General features: G+C 36.6%; 1 long non-coding RNA gene across 1 annotated transcript in view; it reads left to right on the forward strand.

Annotated features, from left to right (window-relative positions):
* The window catches only part of LOC309498828, a 96,494-nt gene that overhangs the window by 71,861 nt on the left and 8,273 nt on the right, over positions 1-16,360 (forward strand). The gene's annotated exons all lie outside the window — the stretch shown is intronic.

Genomic DNA, 16,360 nt, shown 5'->3' on the forward strand with positions numbered 1-16,360 from the left:
CAACCTCAGGGTTGTCTATCTATAGAAAAACTAAATGTGTTACTGTGTGTGTCATCACACTGGTGTTGTATCCTCCAGGGAATTCATCATTAATTAATGTACATGGCACATTAAAGATCAAAACCATCATCAGCATTATGAAACGAGTATTTAAATGGCTTTACTCAATGCTAAAGGGAATTAATTATGTGAGGTGGAGATATATTCTAATAGTTTTATAATTTTAATATAAATATCATGGCATGGTAAAACTTGACATGAAAAGCCTATAAAGAGAAATAAAGTATAAATAATGGTTGAAAAATAAGAGACAGTATCTTATTGCAGTAGAGAGATTACAGCAAGTTCTGCAATAAAAACGAAATGCATCCACATGTAAACGACTTTCTGTGTGCAACCACATAATTTTATTATCTTTGTTAAACTCTTTCCTCTGGTTTCACAGACAAGGCTTAAGATAGTCCCAGACTATAATGCATGTTTGAGCTGTTTTAACCAAATGACATATCTTAAATATGTCATTGCCATTGTTTTGTCTCAAGATACACACCAGTAATGCATTTTTTTTCCTAATGCATGTTAATAAAAGCTATTTAAATGCCCTAATTGAACTAAGGCCTAATCCTGGCTTAATCTAAACCCTGTCTGTGAAACATGGGCCTTTTCACTCAACAGTAAGTGTATTTTTAACAGAGTAACTGGGATCTTAATCTCTTCAAGCAGGTCAATGTCATGAGTTTTCCTTTGTGGAGAAGATGTAAGTGAGCTTTCACACAAGTCTTAACACTGAGAACAAAATATTGCACATCATTTGGGTTTTGCTAGTTTGGGATTCATATGTAATTAGCTGTGTCATCTGATTAGATGTTTGTTTAAATGGCTATTTACATTCTTGAATTTTCTGTCCTATTGGTCTGCATTATACTGTACTAATTCAGTGCAAACTTGACACCTCTCCAATAATGCTTGTCTGAGCAAAGAAAATGCTGCCTCAGATCTAATTAAATGGTAAGTTTAGAGGTCAAATAGCCTTTCAAAGCAAATGGCACAGTTCAACATCTGAGTTCTATACTGCAACTCATAGCTGTAAAAACGGATGAGGAGAGAGTCATAGGTTACAATAACAGCTGGTGAGATTGGGAGAGCATACTCACTTTTCAAATAGTATCATTCTCTGAGGAGACCAAATGCTTTCCAAGAAAGATTGCAATTATTCCTTAGTTCTATAGAGAGAATGTATCAGTCATCCAAATGTGATTCATTTAAAATATGATCTACCTTTTTCACTGATGTCTATTTCACCTATAAAATGTAGTATCAAATATAAGGATCAGTTCAGTTTTAGAATGCAGTCCAAACAAATTCAGTTTCCTTTCTTATTTTAATGTATCATTTAGATTGAATACGTATTTAAATAATTGACTTTAACAATTTAACAAACTTTTACACGTAAAGTTTTACACCTAAAGTAAACATTATTTTACTGCAAGAATTTTAAATATTACTTTATGCCATATATTGTTATGCTTTAAATATTGATAGGAAATGTCAACCTGAGTCAGGTTGAAAGAACAGTGTTTTCTTATTCTTGTGTGGATGACAGACAGTCGAGGTCTTAGGTTCACATTCCTCACTATCGCTCAAGAACAAAACTCTGAGGACTGTCCTGTAAACTTCAACATCGTGCAGGAAAAAAGAAAGATGATATATATTATAATATATTTATATATATACTCACTGCCATTCAAAAGTTTGGGATCTGTACGTTTTTTAAAGTTTTTAAGTCTCTTCTGCTTACCAAGGCTGCATTTATTTGATTAAAAATACAAAATAAACAGTTATATTGTGAAATATTATCACAATATATAGATATACTGTATATTGGATATGGATACATTTGGATATGTTGATGTGGTGTAATCCTGAATTTTCAGCATCATTACTCCAGTCTTCAGTGTTCCTTCAGAAATCATTCTAATATGCTGATTTGATGCTCAAGAAACATTTCTGATTATTATCAATGTTGAAAACAGTTGTGTAAATTTTTTCAGGATTCTTTAATTAATAGAAATCTCAAAAGAATAGCATTTATTTTAAATATAATCTTTAGTAACATTATAAATGTCTTCACTGTCACTTTTTTATCAATTTACAATACAATTCAAAATTACATATAAATTTTATGATCAATGCATCGTTGCTGAATAAAAGTATTAATTTCATTAATGTCTTTCAACGGTAGTGTATAATGTTACAAAAGTGTGTGTGTGTGTGTGTGTGTGTGTGTGTGTGTGTGTGTGTGTGTGTGTGTGTTAATCAAATAAATGTAGCCTTGGTGAGCAGAAGAGACTTATTCTAAAAACATTAAAAGTCTTACCGATCCCAAACTTTTGAACTGCAGTGTATATCCTAATTCAGAACTGTTGTTACGGAATTTATTTATTTACAGCCATACAAATATATATCAATAAAATAGTTTGCAAGCCTCTTTATCACTTGGCTGTTACAGGTTTTGTAATTACTCTGTCAGATACCATCTATACTCTCAGGAACTGTTTTCCTATAGAGATTTACTAACAGTGATGGTACACAACTGAAATGAGAACACCACAACCCTCAGAACAGGAGCAACTCCATCAAACTGTGGTATTACCAGGGGTTAGTGATAGGGAACCAGAATCCTTGTGCAGTGTGACTTTCTCAGGGAGACAAATTGAGATGTGTCTCACTGACTGATCCCTTAAGGATCAACGCCAAGTGCAGGGGCTCAGTGGCAGGAGTGATTTAGTGCGTCTCACTCTCTCTGCTGGTCAGCCACTGTGGAGGAAAGAGAGGGGCAATCAGCCTCGTCATAAATCTCTACACTTCCTCCCACCATCACCAGTTCAAGAGAAATACCCCCCAACCCCCTCATACACAGCCCATTAAACCTGTTTGCCCCCAGACACACATACACACACACACACAGACACAGACACACACACACACACACACACACACACACACACACACACACACACACACACACACACACACACACACACACACACACACACACACACACACACACACACACACACACACACACACACAAACACACACACACACACACACACACACACACGGTCCAACATAGCATCAAGTAATCAGTCATTTCAAGTCTGTTAAATGCATCCATCATGAGAGTTCTGGAAAAAAAGTGTCATGACCTAAATGTAAAAATGTTTGGACTGGTGAATGTATGGAAGAATTATAGACACGCCTGCTCATGGAAAATGGAACATTCTGTAATCATGTATTTACTCTCATGTGGTTTCAAACCCATACGCTGTTAGTTTTTCCATGGAATGCAAATATACATAACATATGTAAAACACACACTATTCAAAGGATCTTTTTTTTTTTTTATGTTTAAAAAGTATTATTGCGAAATATTATTGCAATTTAAAATAAGTGTAAAATAACTATGTATATTAAAATGTGATTTATTCCTTTGTTGGCAAAGCTGAATTTGACTCTAGTCATGTAAATAAATTAACAAATAAATAAAACATTTATTAATATTATCAATGTTGAAAACAGTTTGTAAAAAACTACTTTTGTGGAAAAAAAGGGATTTCAGGATTCTTTAACACAACTGAACGTTCAAAAGAACAGCATTCGTAACATTATAAATGTCTTTACTGTCATATTTGATCAATTTCATGCATCCTTGCTGAATAAAACTATTAATTTCTTCTTTTTTTTTAAATCACAACCCCCAACTTTTGAACGGTAAATATATAAAATGTAATATTATAATTACATTATGTATAACATTTTAAATGTAATTTTACATTTTTGGTGGAAGTATTCCTTAAGCTTTGGGCTTTAAAGTTATCGTTAACCATCTCTCCATCAGATTATTATCAGGTCTTTTTTTCTTTCTTCGTGCAATGTTATAAGATTCATGTTTTATGCAAAATGCACATTCAAAATTTACAAGCGGTGAGTATTTGCCAGCAGAGCACAACACAAAATGAAATGAAAATACATATAGTACTGAAATACATTGTTCAAAGCAGAGAGGCCCAGTTCCGCTGTATGAGCTTCAGTATGAGTCGAAGGATTTACTGCTGTGAATAATTAGTAAGTGAAGTGTGGATAACTTCTCCTTCGCCCTAGATACTTGGCACACTCTCTCCCTGTTTGCATCTCCACCAGTGTATCCAGATGGTCAACTCACTATGAACTCCCTGGGCTAGTTGCACCATGCAGCCTGCATATTATTTATCAATAACTGCCGTCCTATCAGGTGCTGGAACACCAAGAGCACTCAGCGGTTAGGAGACAGTAGGGGGGCAAACATGTAAACACGTGAACACACACACACACACACACACACACACACACACACACACACACACACACACACACACACACACACACACACACACACACACATACACACGCACAACCGCAGGCTCTGACACTGACCCAACATCTGCTTTTCATTAGCATCCAGCACACACACGCTCCCTCTCTGTGTCTCGCTCACTCGCTCGCTCTATATACATTCACAACAACAGACTGCTGTTGCTCAAAGAGCTGTCAACAGTTAGGACTTTCTCAAGACGTAAAAGGCAGAGAGAGCCAGTCGGAGGGAGAGAGACAGAGGGAGAGAGGCAAACAAAAGGGCACCATATGGAGAGGGTGCTTAGAAAACCACCTGGTTCTATGATATGAGTGCCAAGTCTGTAACGTGAATGACCTGTCCTTAAATACTTAAAGTTCAGATGCGACCAGTGGGCGGAATATACCTTAAACTCTCTTAACTAAATGTAAAGAGCCTACAAAAATGATAAACATAAAAAAGTGATAAACACAAGCGGGCAAACAGTGGGCTCTAAAAAGTATTTAAAAAATGCATGAATTTCTATGTATAGTATTATTAAACAAAATATTAGCTGGTTAGGTTTAAAAGGATGAAACAATCGATTCTATGTTCAAAAATAAGATAAAATGTATTGTGAATAATTGTCAAACATTAGTAGATCATGTTCATAATGTGATGAACACCTGTGTGAACTTGAGGACAACTTTGATTCCACTAAAAAACATGGGACCACTTGGTTTAAAATATAATTGCAAAAGCAATTTTGATATTTTATATATATATATATTAAAGTGAAATGTATGTGCATCTTATTCTTAACTTGTAAAGCCTGACAAATTAAATAATAGTCAGAAAAATATTTGTTTTTTAAATAGAAGTGTTTATTGAGCCTTTGAACGACATACATACATACATTTATATATATATAAGTAAAAAGAATCACAGGTTATTAAAAAACATTAGGCAGCACAACTGTTTCCAACACTGATAATAAATCAGCATGATTTCTGAAGGATGTGACACTGAACACTTGAGTAATGGCTGATGAAAATTCAGCTTTGCATCAAATAAATAAATAATGTTTTAAAGTATATTAAAATAGAAAACCATCCCTTTGGTGGAGGCGGGGAGGATGGAGGTACTGGAGCGACAGCATCTGCGAACTCAGACATGTGTAAGCGCTGCCCTTTTAAGCTACAGTAAATGATATGATTGGATAGATGAGGAGGTAATTAATGACGCGAACGATTGAGTCTTCCTGGCAGAACTTGCGCTAGCTTCATTTCATAATATTACTGTTTTTATGTTGTAATTTTGATCAAACAAATGCAGGCTTGATGAGCGTAAGAGATTTCATTCAAAAACATTAAAAATAGTAATGTTTATAAACTTGAGTATCATATTTGATACTTCTGGCTTTCATGGCTCATGTAGTAAAACATAAGAGAATATAGAGCTCACACTCGAGGAGGAAAAACACCTCAGTTTTATTCAGAGGACCTAACTGAGCACAAATCTGCAATTTGGTATATATATATATCTCAGTTGTCACTCTAAATCATTAAAGATTTCACTGAACAAAAGACGTGTGTAAACACCTGAAGGGGGGTGTTTTTTTTTTATCAAATAAAAGGCCTTTTATTTGATAAGAGAAGTATGAACTATTAATCAGAGCACAGAACCATTAATCAAAACTTTGTCAGAAACGTTTCATTTGAGGCCTTTGAATTTTGCAAATCAAACATAATACAGGCTTTATAGGGTTAAGGGTCCACAAGTGTCAAGTCAAGTATATTTGTATAGCGCTTTTCACAATACAGATTGTATCAAAGCAGCTTCACAGTATTAAATTAAAATAATACAGTGTCCAAATATGTTTTTGTTGTTGTATTTTTTGTTGTTGTTTTCTTCTTCATTTTAAATTTATGGAACATCGTTTGAATTTCTCCTCGTTTACCATCATCTCATATTCATAATTTGAAGCGCTCCCAAGCGCACTGTTGATTTACAGCTGCTTACTGTGCTTACTGTATGTTGGCCATCACAGTCTCCCCTAGGCGGCCCCTCACACTAAGATTCTGCCATTTTGTAATGCTGTGATGAGGCCACAGTCAAGCGAACTTCACTAGAGAGTGGGTCAGAGTCAGGTCAACTCACCAGGTCAACTCTACCATTATCAGGCCAAGAGTCTAGCATAACCCCTCACCCTCACATGCCCCCACCAAACAACATGCTCATTAGAGTCAATTGGAGCCATTTGGACCCTAACAGTTGGCTATTGGTGCTGTCTGCTACTTAACTGATGGTGTTACCCCAAGTACAATGAGAAGAACAACTGTAATTCAAACATTAAAAGAAAATTTCATGTGGGATGGGTATATTTTTGGTTTATGAAACAATTTTTCTCTTTCTTTTACTGACAGAAGGGAAACTGTTGCTTTTGGAGCAACTGTTGGAAACTGTTGAAGGGAAACATTTTTTTTTTTTTTTTTTGTTTGGATCAATATTAACTAAACCTGAATGTATGTGAATTGCGATTCGTTTCATTTTATATAAATTGAGTCATTTGATAGATACTATTGTTTTTCAATAATTTGCTTCCTTTAAAATTTGTGACGTTTCTGAGCTGTTGAAATGTCTCTTTTGTCTCCCTGATTTTTTCAGTAATATTGAACTTTAAATCTATTGTATTATACATAGTTAAATTCACTACATAGTCTGCTGTGAGTGAAATGTAACAAGAGTGTTCAGATTACTCAAGCCAAAAAGAAAAGGAAAGCAAGAAAAAAAGAAAAAAAGTGACATGGTTTGATGACTTGTGGATGATACACACACTTTATGCTACAGGGTCAAGGATGCAGGAGTGAGTTTTTGGTGGAATTGTGTTGGAGCACTGATAAATGTTTTACTCCCTTAGGCTTTGGGGTTTATTTATGCTTATAACCCTCCTAAATGGAAATGTAAATACACAGAGACAATAATTCTTCTTTTGAATCCAGTTAGGTGTTTTACTTGTTGTTGTTGTTGTTTTGAAGAAATTCCGCTCTCTATCCAACAAAACTGTACAATGAGAGCAGAAATCTCTCTCACTCTCTCTTCTCTCTTTGTCCCCAAATACTGTTCCCTGTAAATGAACAGAGTCACAGATGCTGTGATTATAATTCACATCTTTCAGCTCTTCACACCTCTGGCAAACCCAATTTTTGTTTGTTTTTTAAGTTCTTGTTTCTCATTCAAGCTTAAAGGCTCTTGCAAAATGAAAATCCACATACATTGATAAAAGGTAATTCTTAATTTAAAAGATCAATTTTATGCAATGTGCGTGTGTATATGTGTGTGTTCGGAACATGTTCTTTGATAATTAAAAAAACATATTTTATTTGAGAAGCAAAATTCTGTATTATATATATAGTTTATATATATATATATGAAGAGTTCAGATGCAAAAGCCTCTAAATGCCATCTGAAATTTTCTTCTAGAATGATCATTTTTATCAAGCTTGTATATTTAAGTTAAGTAATTTCACTTAAATGACAATTAATAGGTCATTTGCATTGCCATTTAAGTGAAATTATTGAACTTAAATATACAAGCTTGATAAAAATGATCATTCTAGAAGAAAATTTCAGATAGCATTTAGAGGCTTTTGCATCTGAACTCTTCATATATTGTATACTGTATATATAAATACCTTACACAGTTTTACTTCTCAAATGAAATATACAGTATGTTGTTTTAAGGATCACCGAACATGTACTGTCTGGAATATTACTGATCTAATTCTTTACAAATAATATGAATAGAGGTCAATCCTTTCATTAACCATAGCACAACAGTCAAATATACAGGAGATCTTTCACACTTTTTGAAATTTGGGAAGTGCAAAAATGCTCAGTGAAACTGACTGAGTCAAAATTGGCTCCATGTGACCATGGTCGACTCACACATCCTTAGAATGTGAGGAAGTGTGTCTGTAGAAATTAGTCTTTGTAACATAGTGATCATCCTTTATGTGGGAGACAGATGTCATAATACGAGTGTGTCACTTCACTGTCACTGTCTGGTGTTGCTTAGGGTGACATTTCTGATTCCCTTTTCTGCTTTATGGGGGGCATAAACATCATTGTGTATGGCTTGAGACGTCAAAGCAGCTCAGAATAACACAAAATATAACGTCATGCACTCTGATCACATGACTTTTGTGTCTGTTCTGATAAGTGTGATTCAAATGTCTTGGAAAAATGAAACATGATGAGAAGAATCAGATGTCATCATAACTCTAATATGATCTACGAGAAGCAGTACACAGGCGTCGAAACCATCAGCAAAAACACATTGCATGGCTGTAATCTATGTACCAGCACCAGTTACAAATTTGTCAGATCATAAGTCATTTCTGAGCTAACAGAAATTTTCTGGGCTCATTACAAGTTACACTCAGTCGACAGCATTTGTGCCACGTTGATTACCACAAAAATAATTTAAATAAAAAATATATAATGTATTATACATTTTTATTTTGAATTATTTTTCTTTCCTTTAAAAAATAAATTGGCCAATTTGTAAATGTTAAAATAGTCACAGTTTCATAGCCATAAGGAGCAAACAATATGCATTTTCTATTTTAGTATAAAAATAGTTTACTAACCTTTTCTGTGTAATTATTTCTGTTACATATTTTGACATTTTTTACAGCTCAATACGCTGATTTCACGCAGCCGCCATTTTGAAATCGAAAGTGAGGCTCCGGTGGGAAGAACCCCGGAAGTAAAGATAAAAAACAATGCCTTGGATTACCAACCTGAAGCTGCTGCCGCGATTTACACTATTGGATGTTAATATCCAATATAGGATATGTATATAGTTCATTCCTGCTTCTTTTTTTACATTCTGAATTATATATAAAAAAAAAAAATTATTTATAAATGAATTTCACTGTATATAGTCTAAAGTATGAAAGAAATGTTTGTACATTTTTAGAATTGACACAACATCATTAAACACAACAATACGCTATCACATTCACGACTCTCCTGTGATTAAAGGCGACACTTCCGGTTTTCATCCCACCGGAGCCTCGCTTTCGATTTCAAAATAACGGCTGCGTGAAATCAGCGTATACACAAGTTAAATGTAAGTGCTTTTTATAAAAAATTATAATTATAAATTTCATATTTCTGCTTTGAAACCCTGCAAAAAAATCGCCTCATTAATTTCCATTGTGGTGTCTCACTATAATCCTAATTTTTACTTTTGCTAAAAATGAGAGATAAGTCAATGCGACTTCTCTTGAATTTCTCAACAAATCCAGCCTTCTCAAATGATTCGTACTAAACTAACATCAGGTAATATTAGAGATCATACAATTCTGCCTCAAGCAAAAAAAAAAAAAAAAAAAAAAGTGTCTTTTGAAAGTGTCGCTGTAAAGTGCTGACAGGACATTGTCATTTGATCTTAACTCTACCCTGCCACACAATCCACTGAATTACAATGACACAAGCCATTAGCCAGCACCTACAACCTCCCAATCCCCTCTCCCATTTCTGGCACGGAAAGCCTCAAGGTTTATTTTCACAGCTCATGTTACTAACCCAAAGTGGACATCTGAACAGTCTTGATAGAGGACAATCGAAAAGAGGGACTGAAAACTGGATGTGTTATAAACGAGTAGACATGATTACACGGTACAGAGATAATAAAGATTAAGATAAGGAATTATATACATTTTTACATTCCACATTTTTTCATCTGTACAGCCACAAGCAATTTAAAACAATCAGAGCAGATATACGTACAACTTCAATTTGGCTGATTAGAGAACATAGATTAAAGAAACATTGTTTACTTTAAGTGTATTCTTGCACTGACAATTGGCCATCAAGTCCGTTTTCTAAGCTGTCTTTTGGAGAAGCCCAAAACAGAGTATAATTCAGTTTTCTTTTTCGAGCGGAAGCCATATTGTCATGACGTGTGTTCAGCTCTTTTAAAATACCATTCTATATCATTCTGAACATCACAGAGCGGTTTTCTCTCTCAGAGAAGTGTACATTAAAGAGACCAGACATTAAAGAGGATTCTATAAGTTCCTCTGTTAATTACTTCCTGTGTCAACAGCCTCATTTTTACATTTGTACACACAATTTGATTTTGTGAATTCAGTTTAGTTAGGTTGACACAATTTAGTTAATTTATGTTGGTACAACCTAATTTAAAAAAAAAAAATCAATCAAGCAGTGTGCTTTGTCATTATACACAATGAATATAGAGGAACTACTAAGAAAAGACAGGTGTCAGTACTGAGCGTAGAAAATGTCCTACATAACTGAACATAAACTTAACTAACACATTTCCCTTTACTGAAAAACACATAAATAACACTTAATCCTTAATTTTACTCTCAAAATGCAGTCCCTTACAAAACATGCTGGGAAGTACAGATCCACTGCCCAGGGCTGCATTTCTCAAAACAATCATGAGCCAAGTTGAAGACCATTGGTGACAATAGCTCTACTATCTAGGCTTACGATGCTTTAGGGAAACACAGTCTAGTTAGTTATGTCAACAACAATTTAATTAATTAATTAATTAAAATATATATATTTCAAATAAAATGTATTTAATTAAAATGTATTTTTTTATTTTAAATTAAAAAAAATTGTAAAATAATAATTAAATAAAAAAATATTTTATTTCAATTTAATTAAATTGTATTTTATTAAACTGAGCAAGAGGCAGAACAATCTTTTTTTGAGTGTATATTTGTTTTATGATGTCAATTGTGATTTTCACTTTGATGCAACATAATGTGTATAATAACCACAAATCACAATTTCTCATTGACGCAAAATTCACCGATCAACTTTCAAAAATTGTCATGCCCTTCACTCGCTAACTTCCCTCCATGCATCTCGTTCACTCGGATGTACGTCATTGCTTACGCTGCACGAGTGCCCACTACTGGCGGAAACTGCAATTGGCTGAATTGGAACTTCCTAAGCCCTTGATCACTTGGAATCAGCTGTGGAGTTGATTTATTATTTAATTTAATAAAAAAAAAAATATCATAGAGTTGTTTGTTGTGGTGGTGATTAGACGAGATTTGTGGTGACGTCACAATCGTACTGCATTGTGGGACATAAAGGTGCCTGAAGTGTACACATGAAGTAGACTCGCTCCCTCGGTCAAAAACTGAGGGAACGAGGGTCTGTCCATACACTTCCCTCTTCCACTTCACGAAGTGGAACGCACTTCAAAATGGCGGTGGGGATTCCCCCGAGGGGAAGTGCTTAGGGAAGTTCGCAAGTGCATGTCTAAAAGTGGACTGGAACGCAGCAAAGGACACCAAACACAAACTTTTTCTTCTTCTTTGTCCTTCAGAGCAGATGTCCTGTAGCTGACACGAGCCACGACTATACTGCCCTCTATAGGTGTGGTGCAGTCCTAGTGCAAATGTGTGGAATGTGTCCATCCTGAGCTTTATTGGAATTTGTCAATGTAACTCAGTTAAAGGTATAGTGGAGGATTTTCCCGAATTTTAGAAAAGAACCGCCCTCTCCACTTTTTGAAAAAATGCACATGCGCAACACTCTATCTGCTCTCGAGAGGGAAAGCCTATTAAACGTGTGCACGAGAGAGCTACTCATAGCTAATCATACTAGCTACATTAACTTTTACTAGCAGTGATTTTAAATGGATTTCTCCAAATAGCATGCCAAACTTTACCTGTCGAGTAGAAACTTCGCGAATGAGGCATCAGTGGTAAGCCCAACCTGTGCTTTTAGCGCACGCCAGTGTGTGAAATATTCTCCCAAAAACACTCTGGTCTTGTTTCTTTCTTCAGAGGCCTTTCTCTTCTTGTCATACAATTCGTAGACACGTTTTCTCTTGCGACCCTCAGACATTTTGAAAAAACCCGGTGAGAACGGCGAGCTTCAATGAATGGCTGAAACCGTAGCTCACCACACATATACACCTGAAAGTGCGCATGCGCAGAAAGCGAAAACTACCTAGGGACGAGCACGTACGACGGCCTTACGTAAACATATCACCAGAATGATTGACAATTAGGAGGACCAATAGTCTTGATGATCCACCCGGAAAAAGAAAATCCTCCACTATACCTTTAAGTTAAAACAGCATTCCATTGTTTGTTACATAAACCTGATTGAATTAGGTTAAAATAACAAAATTAGATTTTATCTGTATAATCAGGTAGAAATACATCCTTAAAGCAACAACTGCACATGTTCACTTTTGGATGGATGGATGGATGGATAAATGTAGGCTAATTCGAAATAAGACTGCACAGATAAAACTAATCTATAAATGACATCATGAAATAATAATAAATAGCTATACCATTCATTATGCATATGTATGTGACAGTATCACATTATATGCCATATACTGTACTTTTCAATACACAGTCGGTGCTAGAGCTGTAATAGGACTGTGCCCCTCTCAGCCTACAGAATTGCATAATGCTCAGTGAACCTATTATGAACCCTACAGAAATTACCTCAGAGAACAGATGCCTGACTTCGTCATGATCCTTCACGTTAACAGTCTCTATAATGCAACAGAAACTCTACACTGGTGTACTTACAGTTGTGTGGTATTATACAGAATCATGCCCTGGAGACAATTGTCATACAATGTGTCAGACATACAGAAACACTTCTTTAACTATTCCCACACTTCTCCAATCTAATAACATCAAACAATCATGTTTTCTATGGCCTCTTAACCATACAACAGAGCACTCATGTAGTAATGACAATGATAAACAGTCTCAGTGTAAACACAGCCTGCTGTTTGGATCTTTGCGCACTAAAAAAATGAAGGCAATCAGTTGACGGCCATGTTGTGCTCTCATGTAAAGCTGAATGCTCCACTGTTCCACATTCTATAAAACCATATGTAGCAATTAGCGGTTGAGAACACTAAAGCACTGTCAGATCTGTGGTGGACAAGTAGGAGGGGAAGAGTGGAGAAAATTACCCATTATGGTAAAAAAAAAAAAAAAAAAAAATGCTGCTCTGACTACGTTTGATATGGCCAAGTATGATGTACAATAAAACAACTGTTGTGCCCAGCATATGTTTCAAAAATACATCGTAATTGTTAACTGTAGGGGTGAGGAAGTGTAACTTTCTTGTGTTTGTTTATTGATAGAAAGATTTCAAAATTGTACAACACGTTTGCACAGAAAACCAAATGCCTCTTCATCAATTGAAAGCAAACCAATACTTTCTTGTCAACATTCAATCACTACAATAACTCCTATTTCGCTTGTGATAAAACATGCCATATATTCTGACTGCCTTGTTTACTGAATGTGCACGGACCATTTTTTTAAGAAGAACGCAGTGTTCTCTTTCAAGGGAACGAGACGCTGCGTCAAAACGCTGCGGGAACGCCTTTGTGTTAGGGGTGGGCGGATCGATCTAAATATCGATAGTATCGATGCCAACACTGGTATTGGTATCTGATCGATACAATTGTAATTGAATCGATATTTTAATTTAAATATCTCTCCTCTACGTTCACTATACTTTGCTCGTGTCTTCTACCTCTACAATCCTGAGCAAACGCTGCTTTCACATCCTGGCCCACTTTGCTCCTCCTCCCCCTCCTGCTGCTCTGCTGTGATTTGTTGTTGTGTCGTCACGTGACTCACTGACACAATGCGCCGAGGAGCAGCGAAGGCCACAGTGTGAGGCTGATATAGCACATTGAATGAGAGATCAGGATGGCCGAGAGGAAGAGAAGCGTTGTGTGAAGCTATTTACGGCACTAAATGATAGTACTGCAACTTGTGATACGTGTAAAAAGAGCATTCGATACTGTGGCAACACTACAAACCTATACAAACACTTAAAAACACATGACAAGGAAAATGCTGAGCTACAAAAACGAAGAAATGAGGAGTGAAATCCATCCACTTCCAGACCCCCGGCACAGAGTTCGTTGGGAGAGTCATTTCAGGGAGGCAGAGAATACCCAGGTAGCTTGTAAGAGTAGGCTAATATTATGTTAGTCATGTCATATCGCGTCTTCAGCATTAGTTTGTGTGATTGCTCAAGAATAAGACATTGCGAAGCTGAGAGCAACCTGACTAACTTTAATTCTTACATTTAGACCTGGGCTATATTCACTTATCCCGCGCGCCCCCCTCTAACATTAGATTACACTTGTGCAAATGTGGAAGGTCGTAAACCAACACTTAAAATGATTTAGGCCTATAGCCTAACGGTGTGCTAATATAATGTCTATTGTCTAGCATGGCAAACACCTATATTGAGCTGTTGTCAAAGATAACAACTGGCTCGTCCATATGTTTGCATATAGACTATCATGCACTCCAGATTGCTTTCATCTAGTCAAACATGTCCATCATTACCGCATTTATTGATAAGCTAGAAAATAAACATGAATGTTGTTGAGCAATCACACACATTTTGTTGTCAAAATGTAGGCCTAGTATAGATCATATTCAGACATTCAAATAATATATGCAGCCCATTGAAACGTGTTATCTATAAATATAGTATTTTTTGCTCATGTGACCTGCTATATTTAGGCTACATTATTGACATACATCAGTGGTGCCAAATCCTGCTCCTGCCGATCGACTGTCCTGCACAGTTCATCTCCAACCCCAATCAAACACACCTGCCTTTAATTTTCAAGTGATCCTGAAGACGTTAATTGGTTGCTTTAGGTGTGTTTGATTAGGGTTGGAGATGAACTGTGCAGGACAGTCGATCGGCAGGAGCAGGATTGGGCACCCCTGACATACATTATAAGAGACATTTTATTATTTCACCTAGGTGATTCCCCAAGAGCTGTGGATATTACTCTGAAGCTTACCAAAATGATCGCAAAGGACTTGCAACCTGTCTCTATAGTTGAGGATGAGGGTTTTAGGGATTTTGTTTATACCCTCGATCCACGCTACAAGATTCCAAGTAGGAAAAGTTTAACAGTGGGGAACATACCAGCATTGTATGAAGAGTGCCGCTCAAAAGTGAAAAAATCTCTGGATGGTACAAACAGTGCTGTAATTACAACAGACATGTGGACATCAAGAACCACAGAGGCTTACTTGTCTCATGCCATATTATTGATGAAAACTGGCAAATGCAAGCATATGTCTTGGAGACCTGTAGTTTTTCAGGACAACACACCGCTGACAACATTTGTTCAGAATTGAAAATAATCACTGATGAATGGGGTATATCAGACAAAGTTCAGGCGGTAATCACAGATAATGGTGCCAATATGGTTGCTGCTGTGCACAGAGCAGGGTGGAAACATTATCCATGCTTTGCACACACCTTAAATTTAGTGGTGAAAGACTCCATTAAGGCTCTCCCTGGTTTTCCTTCATTCACCACAGCACAAGAGCAGCAGAGAGGCTCAAAGAAATTCAAGAACAACATAATTTTCCAGAGCATAAACTGATTCAATCAGTGGAAACGAGGTGGAATTCAGTGTTCTACATGTTTGAGAGACTGCATGAGCAGAAGGATGTGGTGACCACGATTTGGCACCCGCGCCCCGACTTATAGGCCCTGCACGTATGGGCCATCAACGGGTACCCGCTGATCTCCCAGCAGGAGTGCTAAACACAATTACACAGGCTAGAACGCCCTCTACTAGACGGCTCTATGCTTCCAAGCGGCCAGTGTTTTCCGGCTGGTGCGCAGTTCAAAACATAGATCCACAACGCTGTAGCATTACGGAGATTCTCTCCTTCCTACTGGAGCTTTTGGATGAGGGCAGGTCCCCCTCCACGCTCAAAGTGTATGTGGCAGCCTATGTGCTGCTATAGCGTTTACAAAACCTATGCATGGCCAGTCACTGGGAAGAAACGATCTCATCATCCGCTTCCTGAGAGGAGCTAGGAGATTAAACCCTCCCCGGCCCCCTCTGGTTCCAGTCTGGGACCTCTCCACGGTCCTAGACGCCATGAAGGGTGA

This window comes from Leuciscus leuciscus (assembly GCF_965113295.1).
Source record: "Leuciscus leuciscus genome assembly, chromosome: 5".
Taxonomy (NCBI): Eukaryota; Metazoa; Chordata; class Actinopteri; order Cypriniformes; family Leuciscidae; genus Leuciscus; species Leuciscus leuciscus.